The sequence below is a fragment of the Manacus candei genome, unplaced genomic scaffold (assembly GCF_025592945.1).
Source record: "Manacus candei isolate 608988 ecotype Guabito, Panama unplaced genomic scaffold, ASM2559294v1 h1tg000016l, whole genome shotgun sequence".
Classification (NCBI taxonomy): Eukaryota; Metazoa; Chordata; class Aves; order Passeriformes; family Pipridae; genus Manacus; species Manacus candei.
Window position 1 is genome coordinate 9,413,911 of NW_026138064.1, and position 15,427 is coordinate 9,429,337.

Genomic DNA, 15,427 nt, shown 5'->3' on the forward strand with positions numbered 1-15,427 from the left:
ACAGAAACATGCACCACGCTGAAGCTTACATACTTTTCCCAGAAACAGGGCTTTCTTATTGCCTTCTTTTTTGATGGGGGTGAGGTGGTAGGGTGGTAGGGTGGTGGAATTGCCCTCTATCACCCCAACACCTGATGGTTGGTTTATCAGCTGGTGTAAATCATTGTCACTCCAGTAATGTCAAAAAGAATGATGTTTGAACAACACTCATTTACCATCTGTCTCCTTTGTTTTCTATGTGTGTCTCTGAGGGTGGGGCTGCAGGTCTGCTGAGGGAAATGGGACATGCATGGACATCTATAGACTGTGAGTACTCCTCCTCCTCCTCCTCGTTGTCCTTGGTTGTGTCTACCCTTTACTGTCTGCCATCCATTTCACATGGTTTCAGATCGCCCAGATGTTTTCTGGGCTCAGAGCTTCTGGAATTTTCATTGCAGCCAACATGCTGGTGGGCTGTGGTATCAGGGAGCCTGCATCTGAGATGCAGTGAGAAGCACCGCCGTGATCTCTGAGGCTGGAGGCTTTACTCTGCTGGCTTGTGAGAGGAAGACCTGGAAGATGCACTGTTTTTCTGGAAATAAAGAGTCCTGCCAAACTGGGGATGATGGACTTTACAGTTTGTGTGCTTTATTAGATTTTTAGGCCTCCTAGTCTTTCTGCACCAGGGAAACAGAAGAGTGAGAGTGTTTTGACAGCCCACAACATGGCTGTATGGTAGGTGAGAAGCTCACCCCATGTGGATGCTTTGTGGAGTTGTGCTACCACCGTGGGTGGTAGGCAGAGAGCAGAGAATTACAGATCCCCGACAAGAACAAGGTGGGGGACTCAACACCCTTTGAGGCAGGTGTACTCTGTCAGCAGTCAGTGTCATGTGAACTGACCCTTAAAAAACACCAAAATTCTGACAGTAACACCAGGCTTGGAGCCAGGTGTTCTCCTGTAGGGTTTTCCTGTTTCCACCCCCATCATTCCCTGCAACTGGCAGGATAGAGAAGAACACCATTTGTCCCCCCAAGACCCTGCAGTGCCTCTCAATTGCCCTCCGGCTTCTTGCTGGGAGTTCATTGCTGCCCACCTGAAGAACCAGAAATGGATAATAACCAGTGGGCTGCACCAGACCAGAGGGTTTTCTGGTAACTTCCGTTACCCAGGGAGGAAACACAATTCCCAGGGTGGTGGGTTGGGTCCAGTGGCCATTTTGGGCCCTCTGTTCCTCTCAGAAGGGAGTAACCACCAACAACTACCCTTCCTTGCTTCTTGACTGAGGGGGTGTGGGGGAGGTGGGCTGACTCATCCAAGGAAGTTCCTCCAGCCTGGGTAGACTTTGGTCCAATTTGTTGTGTGCCTGGCCCTCAAGTTCCAAAGCCTTGTACCTATTGTATAAAGACACCTGAGAAGGTGAGAGAGGCTGGGGGGAGATTCACCTGCTATCTCAAGTAGAGACCTGTTTCCATTCCTCCCCATTTCTTTGGTCCCCTCCTCCTGCCTGCTGGCAAGAGAGTAGTTGATCCTCTGCTCCTTGTGATGCAGTTGGCTGATGCATTTGCCTCAGGTATGTCAGAGAATGGCTCCACCAGTCAGTCTTCTCCTCAGGGTTCCTGATACTTCTTAACCTTCCTACCTCCCTCTGCCACCAGGCTGAGTAGACCATCCACCTCACCCGTCTGTTGCCACCATCCCCTCTGAGACAGAGCTTTTGTGCTTCAGCACTCAGGAGCTGGGGTGTCTTGCTGAAATCTTAGGATTAACTCTCCAGTCTAAAATTTTAGAGTTTTTCTGGAGATAAGCCCTGATATGTCCATGTTCAATTTTTCACCATGCTCAGAGACAAAGCAGGGTTCTAACAGGTGAAACACATTATGCTTCTAAGCATCTCCCAGCACTTTCCAAAGCTGCATTTTAGCCACATCAGCTTTTTTTTGTTGACAAAATGAGATGGAAATCATGATTTCCCCCCCCACTTGTGTGTGCTCAGATGACATAGCTATTTAGTCTCTTGCAATCCACTCTTATCTTAGTGATACTCATGAGAGGTGTGTGAGTAACATTTGGGAGAGCTGTTTGATGTTGTCGTTTGCAATGGTAGTCACAACAGAGATCATGAAACAAAGGACTCTGTGTGTTTTACCAAGAGAAGCACAGTAACAGGTTTCAATGAGAGTTGTATTGCCTTCCATCAGAGATGACTTGAAAATAAAGTACTTTGATGGTAATACTACAAATGTCTGCAGGAAACCCAGCACAGCCTCAAACACTGTAGTTACATAGCTGTGCAAAAAAGTACACGAAGGGAAGAGCTAATGTGCAATACTTCTATTTAAGATAGAGGGAGGAAATAGAAATTGTGATAGCATGCTATTTCAAGTAATAATAGAAAGTACTTGATGTTTACATGGTGAATGGATCAATACTAATTCTGTAGTCAGGGCACATACAGTAGTTTGAATTATACAAGTGATAGATGCACTTGGTATAGCTGAAATTTCCACCCTGCAACATTTATTTCTCACTGTGTGTTAGATGGAATTTTCCATCCAACTATCTGAAAGGATTTGCATAAGAATGGTGATACAGCAGTATTCTTTAATGATGTGCTTTTCTTTGTTAAACTTCAAAAATGTCTACGATGCATGATGAGGTTCGGATGAATTGCCAGGCTAATGCTTTTATATTTTCTTTAAAGAGCTTATCTTCACTGTGTTGTGGGAGTTACTTTATATTGTTGTCATAAAGGCAGTGGCAGTAAAGCCGACTTTGTGGCAACCCTGGTAGGTGCCCCCTCCTCCTTTACCTTTAGTTCTTCAGCACTGCTGAAGGAGACAGATCACAACACCCCTTACCCAGCACCTGTTTGCCCTACTGTTAACTTGCCTGTGCTGCTCCTGTGGTGCTCTACAGGACATTACTCACAGCTGGCTCTGTGTCATTTTACTTTTAAAACAATGGCCGTCTTGGCATTTAACCTAGATCAGCCCAGGCTACTGCAGTGTTTGTAGAAACTGGGTCATAACCAGGCTCTTCCCAGAATGACATCTTGATTTAAAAGAAACTCAGGATTAAACCAAAGGTGAAAATCTTCTGCCAGCAGTGATTTTTACAAAATGATAGAGAAGATAATTTGTTTTGTTCTTTCAGTCACTTACAACAGAAGTCTAGTTTTCTTAAAATATGAGGGAAAAACTGCTTGAAACTGGTGAATTTTAGGAATGTCACATGTTGAGAAGCAATATTCCCTTCCTTGGCCATTGGCCCAGTGAGTCACCTTCTAACCTGCACTGTAGTGAAGCTATTCGGAAATCTCCAATGGCAGGAAAAGTAAGCAACACAAGTGACTGCGAGGTTTGTCATCAGTTACAGTTGCATGTAGGGTGCAATGATTCCACTTTCACAACAGCTATTAGAGAGAGTGCAGCTAATTCAGTCCTGAATCAAGACTTCTGTAGCACAGCGTGAGTGTAATGGAGAAAAGATTTGGATTTTGTTGGGTTTGCTTTTTTGTTTTATATTTGCCTTAACTGATAATAAGCATTAGTTAGAAAGAAATTTAAGTGGAAATTATAACTTTTTCTTAATGATCTGGACTCTGTTCGGATATTAGAACTTGTGTCAAAATCACTTACATTTTCTTTTGTTTGTGCTTCTGAAACAATAATAGTAGCTGTATATCCTGTACATGAATAGTCTAGCTATACATGAGAGCCCAGCACATCCCATATGTGTGCCTTGGTTGTCAGTCACATCCACAGGACAATCACTCACCTTCCTGTGTTCACTTCTTCAGCCTATCTTCCTCCACCTCCTCCAAACTCTAGGATAACTCTGTAGTGAGAGGAGAGCACAAGTTTCTAAGCTAAAAGAAAGGAGAAAAATTTTTATATCAAATATATTTCAAAGCCAACATTTCTCACAATGTCTGAAAAAATAATCAACTAAAAATCAAAATCTGCGCAGTGGCTTCCTTTGTGGTCCCTGGAGAAGGTGGTGTTTCACTACAGTGCAGTGCTGCACATGTGCACATGGACATAGGTATTCGTGTGTGTCCATTTACAGCTACACTAAATGTGTATTTATTTATGTGCTTATATTGGCATTTATGATGTAAGATCACAGGGTAATTCAGGTTGGAGGAAACTTTGAGAGGTCTCTTGTCCAGCTCCTGTTGAAAGCAACACATTGCATATTTATGCGCAAACATTTGTTTAAACCATGTTTTTAAAAATGTTCTCATACTAACATTTAAACCAGAATGTTTAAGACATAGCATCCTTAAATTTAAGCTTGTAGTTTTAGTGTTCTGTTGAATTTTTTTTACGAGTGACAAATCCTCACATCTCTACTCTGTCTTGTGTGTAGCCCCTTACCACAGCATGTCTCTTGTCTTACCTCTGGAAAAATTTCATCATGATGGCACAATATGTTTAAACTTGGCATCCATTCTGTGGGTTCAGGGAGGGAGGATGTCTTAGGTGTGAAGATTCTTGTTAGAGGAACTGACACTAAGATGTACACAAAGATGACCTAATGGACTAGCTATTTTGGAGGAGGGGATACCAACGCAGTCATTGATGCTAGAGCTGAATGCACGTGGAAAAAGAGCAAGGTAAACTTTAAAACACAAACAGTTCTCTTTGCTTGAGTGCTGTTGTACTTTTTTTCCCCTCCTGAAAATGTGCAGAGCTGGTTCCTGCAATGCTCTTCCAATCACATGACAAAATAATACCTCTGTGGCTTGGTTCATCCATCACTTCCCATTCCATGTATGCCTGTCCCACAGGGTTGCTCTGCAGTGTTGGGTGAGGTGTGCAGGTACTGGGATAGCTGTGTCTTCTTGGAGTAGTGCATCCCAGAGTCTGTGTCTTGTCAGATGTCACATGTCTGACCAGCGTTGCTAGTTCTGTCTGCTAAAATGACAGTGTACTTAAAAATACCTACCCAGCTTCAAAGAGCAACCAGACTGAGAGTATGAGATGAAGCTGCATGTGCATCTCTTGCTGTATTTTACACTCTACTCTTAGTTGCTGTTCTGCTACAGCCCTATCTGACACCTCAGCATGCCAGCTGTACTCGTTTTACACAACAGCCAAATCCCCAGTTATTGCAATTGATGTTATTTTGCCATTTATACCTGTTTTCTGGCTGGGAACTTGGAGGCATCCCCTTTCCCAGGCATGTCTCTGGGACAGAGTACTCTGCCATGGCTGGAGAGTCCTAGAACCCACTATTTATTTTGTTTTATACTGCAGGTGAGCAAATACCTGTTTTGTGGGATGTGAGAGGAAAGTAGGTCCCAGGTTAAAAGACAGTTGCTCCAGATTTAACTGGCATAGTGGGGAGGGGTAAGTTTATGTGGAATTGTGTAGGACAATCGTGGCTTGATGTCTCTTTGCTTTCTGGATTTTGTGTCCACCCTACAAACTATTTTAGTTTAGTTTCGGTGTTTAATTAACCTGTGTGGTGGGATGGAGAAATAACTGCTGCCTTTGCATGGGCAGAAGACGTGGTTTTTGTAAAGCTGCAATGGTGAAGATAAAGATTTATAACAGTGCAGGAAATAAAGTCCACAAAATTGTTTGAGAAGCCACACTATGCAGGAGAAATGTTACAGGAAGCATTAACCTTCCGTAAAAAATTCCTTTGCCAGTGAGGAATTTATTATGTAGCCTTTGTGAGAGAAGATATTTTACCTCAATCATGTTCTGACATGATTTATTTAAGAATTAGACATGAGGAAAACCTTGGGTTTCTGCAGTTTAGACTATTTGCATTTAGATATTTTAAACATTTTCTTTAAACATTGATGCTTAGTAGCTCATAGATGCATAAATACTATTTAAATATAAATTATATGTGCTGTATCTTATACACGTGCATGATTATTTTGCTTTCTCTCTTGTTCTTCTGTGTGTACAGCAATCTTCTGTGTATTTTTTTTCTGAAATGGGCACTTGGAAGAGGATGTGATCACAGCTGAATTGTACAAGCCTGCTTCTAACTACATTAAATCACACTGAGGTTTTTATCATTGCAATTTGGAATAATAATTCTTTCTAAGATGAAAAAACTCCACTTTTTTCCCCCTCCCTATTAGAGAAGCTATGATTTTTTCTGTCAATCTGTTCAACAGAGTCTTGGCACTGACACTACCAAAGCCTTATCCTCCTCTCCAGGATGGGGACCTCCTGGGAGAGCAAAACAAAAGGAATGAGATGGATGCCTCCAACCTGGTTCACCAGGCAGTCAATAGATGGTACAGTTACTCCACCAACTGTAGTTTGGTCTCGTTTGGAACAAGTATTTAAGGTGTTTTTCCTGTCTCATGTCTAACACTCCGAGTGGTATAGTTTTAGGCTCCTCTTACTTGTGCCTGGTCAAAACAAACTCAGCATGTTATTTTTTCCTTTCCTTTTGGATGGGAGGACCTTGATATCTATCCTTAGTGGCTTCTCTTGCTACATTTGGCATGACCTTTAGCTGCATTAGGGTTTTGTTTTTTTTGTGAAGCCTTCATAGAACACAAATATGTTTTGGATTAAGACAGCTCAAAGAAAGAATTTTGTTATGATTTTTTTCTCTAGTTCTCATATTCTTGAAATCTGGAAAAACTAAAGTCTCACTCTTATAGTCTCTTGAATTCTATGCTGTTATTTAGTTTGCACTCCTTCATAGGATTGGTCAGGTAGTATACTGTCCCATGATTTTAGACTTGGGTTTAAGAAATATCTGATAGAGAGTTAGCTTTTGGAAAGACCTTCCTTAATGACTCCTAGTGGTGGAGTATCTTTTGGGGGAGATTCTGATTTACTTCTCCAAAAGCATTTCTATAGTGCACCTATTCTACCCTCCCACTTTTGCCTAAAAGATAAAATGTACCTCTCCCTGATTCCTAGCCCATATTTCATCAGAGGTTGTGTCCTCAGCTACACCTTCTGGAGTTTTCTGCAACTTTTGATGGCAAGACAATTCCTTGGTTGGTAAATATTTAGAGCTGTCTGCCCTTGGTATGTACTTAAAACAAACTGCAGATAAATGCTTGCAAATAATGATCTGTCCTGACTGTTGCATGAAGATTTCCAAAAATAGTTTTCTATAAGTAAAAATAATCCTGAGTTTTGATATTAATAGAATGATACTTCAGGTCTTCTCCCTACTGCTAGTGCACTAGAAGAACTAAAAATGATAGGTCTGAAATACTTTCAGAAGAGACTATGATGTGAGGGGATCTTGATCTAAAGACACTCAAAGTCTTTTGAAGGGACTTATATTTAGAAGGAATGATGAGTACCCATCTTCTGAAAATGGAGTTATTTTGTGATGGTTTAATTTTGACACAAGCTGATACAGTCTTTTTTAATGTCTTAGCCAGTTTCTGTATTAGTGTGCTATCATCTCACAAGCTGTCCACTGTAACATGACCCATGTATATGTTTTTTTTCAATTAATTTTGACATTTTTAAAGTGAAGAATGTTTGAAGTAAGTGAGTTTTTAACATCAGGGACATGCATATGGTCCTGTCAAAGTATTCCCACCTCTTTCCATGAGATTTTTTTGGAAAATAATAACTGATATTTCACGTATTTATCGCTTAGCAAGAACTACTTATGTTACTAGGGTGCCTAGAGGTTCTGATTGTAATTTTACTCTGTTGTGCAAGATGCTGTACAGATGGTGACCATTTGACATCCTCTGCAGAGTTTGCATTTGACAGAGAAAATGCAGATGAAGGACAGGATGAAGAAGCACCAAAGAAGTTTGTCTTACTCTGGTTTGGGGTATTTTTGTGGTTCCCTTATCACTCTTATATTTTCTAGAAGTATGTTATGTGATTAGTGCTCATTGTGTTATCTGTCTTTTTTTCAAAAGAGAAAAATTCACAAGCCTCTTGGTCTAGAGTTTTAAACCCACTTCCATGTTGGTCCCTGCCCTGTTTGTGTGTGCCAGCAGCTGCACAGAGAAGGACTCTTGGCCCAGGAAAGTCTGGTACCCCTTCTGAGGCCTTCCTGCAGCTGACAGTGGCAAAATGGCTCTGCTGCCCTTGGGTGTAACCAGCTTGGGGCACTGTTTTTTGTAGTTTTTTGCTCACTTTCACTAGCTTGTAGGCACTATCTTTTTCCTTCTACTCTCTTCATACAGGGCAATCAATCACCTCCTTCCTCAAATACAGCTGCCTTTGGACCACGGCTGACATCTGGAAGCACCCACACCACTTAAGCATGCTCTCTCACAGTGCTCTGCCTTTGCATGAGGTTTTGATTTACTCTTTACCATTTCAGGCTTGTAACAAGTAGGCATCCCAAAGACTTTTAGACACACTTACTGTCTGAGTCACATAGTCCAAGGGGTCATGTACAGATTGAGACTGAACAGTAAAACATCTGCATATGCTTAACCTTGCTTCACTTTTGGCATTGCTCTTGAGTGTTATTTGGGCTTTGATCAGACATATTTATTCAGTCCAGGATCTTTCTTCCTCAACGTCCTTTCACATGCCCCTTCTCCAGAGTCTGGAGTCTCTTTGTATTTCTGAAGTCAGGTTTTGCTTCTACCTTTTCACTTTTAATCCAAAATGTTCAGTAAGAGCAGAATGTTTTTGTGACTGTAGGTCCTCTTTGTCAAGGGGATTCTTGGTTAGTCAGTAAGACAATACATGTACCCTCAGGAGCCGACCTGTTTGTCAGACTGGAAAAACTGGTTCATCTCAACATATTCTTTGTACAAGTGACTCTTTCTGAATGGCATGGATAATTATCTACTTAAAGACAGTGCATATAACCCCAATTTTCATAAGAGTTTGCAGGATGCAAAGCCAATCCATGCTACATAAATTCCCAGAACATGTAACCTGGCTTTTGAGTTTCCAGCCATTGCCCTATTAACTGTGTCCGAGCAACTTTATCTCATGAGGTATGGACTTTTCTGTCCTCAGTGTACTGAAAAACAGCACAAGCTTCAGGATCTTCAGATGTTTCTAAATTGAACATTAGATATTTTTATCAAAGACTATAGTCAAACAAATTTTTCACTAGAAGACAGAAGCCTCTTAGGAATGAAATTTACACCACCAAGATTTCTCTATATGCATATATGCCATAATATAGTGTCCTAACTAGAAGCTGCTATAGTTCATTTTATTTCATGGAGCTTTCTGGTGAATTATTTTCTTTCTCAGTAATTTCTCCATTTAGGAACCCTCCTGAGAAATCTTTACTGTATTAGCTTCAGCTTTGTTGCATCTTTATCTTTAAATGGCTCTTTTAAATTTGCTTAGGCAAATCTGGGGTTTCATCTGTCTTCAGCAGTATTAAAATAGTATCTGAAGGGAGTGTTACCTGGGTAAGAAGACACACCACTAGACAGTACTATAAATGACAGATGGATTGCTGCTCAGAGACAACAAAATTATGGGTAGAAACCTGTTTACCTTTTACAATACAGCTGCTGAGCTGAATAAGTCATCAGAACAGAATTGAGCTGAATAATGGCTCTCTCTAACAGTCTTTAATTCTTTGAGCTAGGAGAGAGTTGCTTGCACCAAAGCTCCTCCTCAGCATGTTTGCAGAGTTATCTATCCAGATTTGAACACCGGAAACTACCTTTAGTATGAGTTTTGCTTTAACATGTTTGTAAGTGCAGATGTGTGGACTCTGGTCTTTTTTGCAAAGGCTATCCTTTCCTTTAGTCATCTGGACATACCTAGTTATTTACTTGGAGTAGATTGTCTCTTCTTGGGCTGTGATTCCTCTCCACAGCCTTTGTGTGTCCCAGGTGGGAGCCAGGAGGACTCAGACACCACAAAGCGAAGATTAATTTGCAGGAAAGTTGGTATGAAGATCTGACGCAAATACTCACTTGCACTGGGCCACCACAGCACAAAAATGAGAAGAGCAACCTCTGGTAGGGTTGCTGTAGTGTAGACTTTCGAGCTCTAGAGAATTCTGGACTGAATGTTCATGCAGTTTTTTCTTTCTACTGGTGGGGAAAATGGGAGACTGCAGTCACACAGACTGTTTTGGGGAATGGGTTTTGTCAGTTGTGCACCGAGTCATTATCTTTGTGGCCTGTGGTTTTGTTGTTTGGGCAGAAGAGGAAAAGGGAACAAATTGTATATCAGCTGGAGGATTTTCTCCAGTCGCCCTTTTGAAAGCACCACTGATATCTGAGGATCAAACCTTGGCATAACTAACCTGCAAATACCAGCGTGACCACTAAATGAAAGATCAGAAGAGACTTCACCCTCTTTGTATGTGTCTGTCTTTTCACAGGAGCTGCCAAGTCAGTGGCCTCCAAAAGATGGGTCCATGGCATGTGAACCTCTTCCAGATTTCAGTCTGTTCTTAGATATAACTGAGGGAGAGATAAACGGGAAGGGAAGTGTGTGACTTAATGGTAAAACAAAATAATGTTTTACACCTCTTTAAATATGGGACTCAGTTACAGGTGGATTCAGTATGTGGATCTTGGAGCACAGGGATGGGAAAATGCACAAGGCTTGGACTTTCCATTTTGTGTGACTCATTTCAACTCATAGTGTTAATCAGAGAAAGACAATTAATTGCATAGAATTTTTAAGCTGTCTTCCCTCTGTCCTACCTGTGTGTGACTCCACGATGTATGGCATCCAGGGACGTATTTTCAGAAATAAATGCTAGAAATAAATTCAGAAATACATCTGTGTGAAAATGCATCTTGGATCTGGAAGTGATGGTGCTGTGGATGAGCCTGCATGTCACTCCTGACACTGTCCTCAAGTAATACCCACATTTTGTTGGGAGTGAAGAAGTTCTTCTGGTGTGTGGTATGACAGGGAGATCCTAAACAATTCTTACATGTGCACAGAGTCAGAAATCGAAATGAATGTACTGTGAGTCACTGAGCAAGTGATTCCAATGCTGTTTGAGTGGAGGAAGAGCTGAGAAAGTGGCTGTGGTCATTTACATTCTCTCTTTTTCTTCATCAAGGCCACACAATTCAGACAAAACAATTTTCCTAGTTGTAGTAGAGCAAGTTCTTGGTGTTCAGTGGATTGATAGATCTTGAGACTGAACCCTCCTCCAAGTAAACAAAATCCTCAAACCATGTGATGGGTTAAGATGAAATGCCAACACACTGCTGGGGTCTTGGAATAGCTATAAAGCCAAAGGCTATGTGTCCTGTGCTGTAGGTATAGGTTCTGACCCTAACATTTGGTAGTTGGGAGCATTTGTAGAGAACAATGGGATCTAGAAAGTTGCATAAGACATTGTTCTCCTGATGTAATGACAAAATAAACTGATTCTAACTCTTCCAGACAAGGAAGAGAGCAGCAACTGGGAGTAATGGGACCTACTAATAAAGTAATTCTCCTTTTAATGAGGTAATCTCCAAAGTATTTGTCTAATAAACCAGCTTACTTCTGGTGCCACCAAATACCTCTATGGAAGTTTGACAAGCAGGCATTTATCTGTGTCTCATCTGTGTGCTTTTGTCTTGTCAGAGAGTGATGTGGTCATCCTGTTTGTTCTCCCTGCCCTCTTGGCTGGTGATGGTTGATTTAATTCCCTCCAGACACAGAGCAGTAGCATATGGCACCAGGAGCACATCACATCTCTTCCAGGATGCACCGATCTCACCCCTCAGGGGAGAGGATTACCATCCTGACTGATTCTCCAACTGAGGAAGGTGTCCTACCATGCAGAAATGTGTTTGCTTCACACTGCAGCCACAGGAGTGACACAAGGCAGGTAACGCAACTGCTCTCAGCCTGGGGAGAAAGGCTGGGTGCAGCCCCACTTTCCCCAGCCCTTTTGGGCAGCGTGGATCTGGGGTCCCCACCATTAGGTACCCACTGTCAGCTGTGGGATCATCCAGGGGCAGGTTTCTTTGGAGAGCAGCTGACATCGGTGAGGTCTTTCTCCCGAAGTTGCAGCTATCGAAGTGCCATTTATGAGCAAGAGTCGCAAACTAATTAGTCACTAGGACCATTAATCAGAAAGACTAGAAATAATTCAGCAGAATTCATGCTGTCAGCAAGGATGAGAAGAGCCCTCTCTATGACAGCTTACCTTGCATTTTGATCATTAGACGATTAGGAGTTTAGCCCATCCGTCTTGTTTATCTGCCCTCAGGGGAAAATAGTCCCTGCATCCCAGCCATCTCAACAAGTTTGAAATTCAAACATATTTTCAGTTCTGTCAGTAAAATATCAAATGGGCACATTCGGACGAGTATTGACACATAATTGTGCTGGTGCCTTTTTTTTCAAATGTATTGTCAACAAATCCCTCCTTTCCCTGCTGCTCTCTGCACGGAGTAGTAGCTCAGCACCATTTTAGGGAAAGTGAAGGATGGGGTGCATGAATGGGTCATTAAAAAGCAGCTAAATTTAGACATACTAATTACTCTTAACAGCCTTCCCAAGACAAGCCACAGGCATTCCTCAGTGTAATTCCACCTTCTTGTGTCTTTGGGTGAGATTTATATGTGTGTACTTGAGCAAGAGATATATCTTAAAATAATCAAGCCAGTGTTTATTTTGGCTTTCTTTGCTTCTTTCCCCCACATCAGAAATTCGTCTATAGCCTGTGTAGTAAAATATTTCTTTAACAGATGCATACCGCACTGTTGGTATGAAGTAGATTGGTCACTCTAGAAGACATACACTAACAAGGCAGTAACAGATGGTTGCAAGTCTTGGTATGGAGTTGTTGTGGCTACTTTTTTTTTATTAAACATTAATTGCTGGAGGTGGAAATCATGCTTCTCAGTGTGCCAAGGAGACGGATGTCGCTGTTGTAACTCAGATGCAGTGAATGGAGGAGAGAGGAGAGAAGTCTGTCTGGAAACCTGGGATGCCATGAACTCCTGTCCTCCACCAGAAGGACTGCCTCCACTGTCATCTCCACTTTGGGAGTCACTGTCTGGGATGTAAAGGAATTTTGACGCAGAGCAAGGAAGGCTCACTGGGAATGGAAGCAATTTGGGAGGTAAAGTGAGTTGTCTTTCAAGAGGCGGTCTGCTTAAGAGGAATTTTTGGCCTGCTTGAGGTGAAATGAACCTGCAGCTGAAATAAAGGCAAGGTGATGTAATGGAAATGTGGGCCAGGCCAGGCCAGGAGTATGTTCTGTTGTCTTGTATATACTCTGTATTTTCTATTTTTAATGTTACCAGGCAAAGCACTAGATCTGGAAGTTGTGGGCACCACATTCCTACTGTCCTGTGGAATTTTTGCTTTTAATACCCTTTTATTTTTTCCCTCATAGAATATGTTCTTTTTCCATATTACTAAAATCCAAAAAATTGTGTCTGGATTTATCAAAGAAAGCTAATGTACCAAAGTCTTAAAGTAAACACTATTCACTTGTGAAAGAAAAAAACTGTACCAGTAGCCATGTACCCCAACTGCCATTTAGTGGTGGGACTATAGTTTTTCTCAATGTCATTTCTGTTCCTCCTCTTTCTTTTTTTTATGCTATTCTTTTTACTTCACATGCTTTCCTCATTCACTCTCCTGTTCAATCTTTGGTGTCACAGTGAAGTTATTCCTTAGCCTAAGCCTACCGACATAATTTAACCTGGTGCTTCATCATGGGAGAGGCAGCCTAGGGGTGGCATCTCTTTGTTGCATATGCACATCAAATATGGAGTTTCATTACTGTGGTGTTGTTCTAGCTTTATTACAGCTCTTGGTAGTGCTCTGGGTCTCTTCTGTCCTAAAAAGACTTCAAGCTCTGGCACAATCTTTTGTATGTTCCTGTTTCTGCTTTTACATACTGCCTTCATCCTACCTGTGCTGTATCACTTTTGGAGAACTTATCCTAACATTTTTCATCTGTCTTGAAGTCTTGATAGATTCATCCAGTTTCATTCTGAGCTAGTGGAAGAAGAACTAATCAAAAACATCTGACAAATATCAAAATGTCCTCATGTTGTCAGAATGAAATGTATCGGTGCTTCAAAAGAAAGGATGAAAATTTTATGTTTTGACTTTTTAATTTCATATTATGTATAATAATGCAAAATAAAAAACTAGGTCAAAATTAATTTCATACTAGCATGAGCTAGTGGAGTTTTACCTGTAGGCTGTAATTTTTTTCAAAGTGAAAGGTTTCATATGTGTGTTAGAAGATACTGTTCTTTCTTTTTGTGAGTTCCTCTTATCAGGCTCATTGTGCCTTTGTGTGATCCTTCTTTGTGTTGTATTTTACATTTTGTTAACATTTATTCCTTGTAATGCAAAAAGTCTGGTAATTAGAAGTTTCCAAAGTACATTTCACTTTTAGTAATATTTCTTCTACCCTTTTCTAAAACTCCCTAGAAACTACAGAATAGGTGAACCTTGGAGTATTCTCATGTTTTGAAGCTTTAAGCTCAGCTGTTTGCCTAGTTTGGGGCTGTCAGAGTGCAAACTGTCCAAACAAACGTGGTGACTGAGCTTTCCTGATGATATTGTAAATATGCATCAGTTCCCAGAGGTGCATATTTCAGACTTCTTCACTGATGGATAGGAAAATCCTGCTGCTGCTTCTGTTACTGTAAATTAGCAAGAGACAGAAATGTAGTGAGGTAAAAAGAGAGAATGACCTGTAAGACTGATGATGGTGGGGAACAAGGAGGGATATAAGGAATAAATAGGCACAATTGGTATTAATAAAAAAACTCTACCTTTTAATGCTACTTAGAGCAGCTTTTTACAGTGGTAGGATGTTTAGCATCAATTATAGCAGAGGGACTTTATTTATTTATTTTTTATTTCACTGCTTATTTAAGGTAACTCAGAGTACTGTTTTTGTTCAATCAGCAGCCAGTCCTTCCAGATAGGTAGTCAGTTGTTAGTGCACATTCTGACCATCCATTCTCAATTATCCACCAATGCTTTCTCACACAATGTGCAGAAGGCACGTACTGGTGGCTAATGCACACTCTCTTGCTGGTAATTCTGTGACCTTTCCTCTTTCCCTCTTACAGCAGTGGTCATCTACTCACCAGAAATGTTAAGTGTGCACTGAAATTAGCAGAAGAAGACTGAAACTTCCAGTTCTGCCACTGGTGTTCCGGATGCCCTTTGGTGTCTCATTTAGAGCCTCTGTGTGCCTCAGTCCTAAATTTCAAAATTTCCTTTGTCTATTTACCCTGCAAACTATGCTTTTTCAAGGCCTGCCTTTAAGAGTTGTGGCCCTCTTGGATCTTTAAAATGTTATAGCATAAATAAGATTAGATGAAAAAATTTTGATTGTGTAACACAAGTTTCCCCTTGTGTCTACACATTTCCCGAAGAAAAGAAATGTATTCATTTATTTGATCTTTAACTGAAGATTTTTTTTATTTGGTTTGAAATGTGAAGATTTTTGTCATATTATGAAAATATATTACAATGGCCAAATGACCATTGTATTCTATTGGTGCATATAAGTTGGTCCAAAATTTATTCTGACTTTCCAGACTAAGAGGTGA

At 41.0% G+C, this 15,427-nt stretch overlaps 1 long non-coding RNA gene across 1 annotated transcript in view; it reads left to right on the top strand.

Moving 5' to 3' along the window:
- Positions 1-240: 240 nt before the first annotated feature.
- The window catches only part of LOC127469000 (uncharacterized), a 38,917-nt gene continuing 23,730 nt past the window's right edge, over positions 241-15,427 (top strand). Inside the window, exon 1 of the long non-coding RNA XR_007903772.1 lies at positions 241-306. This is a non-coding gene — a long non-coding RNA (uncharacterized LOC127469000). The remainder of the gene's footprint in view (positions 307-15,427) is intronic.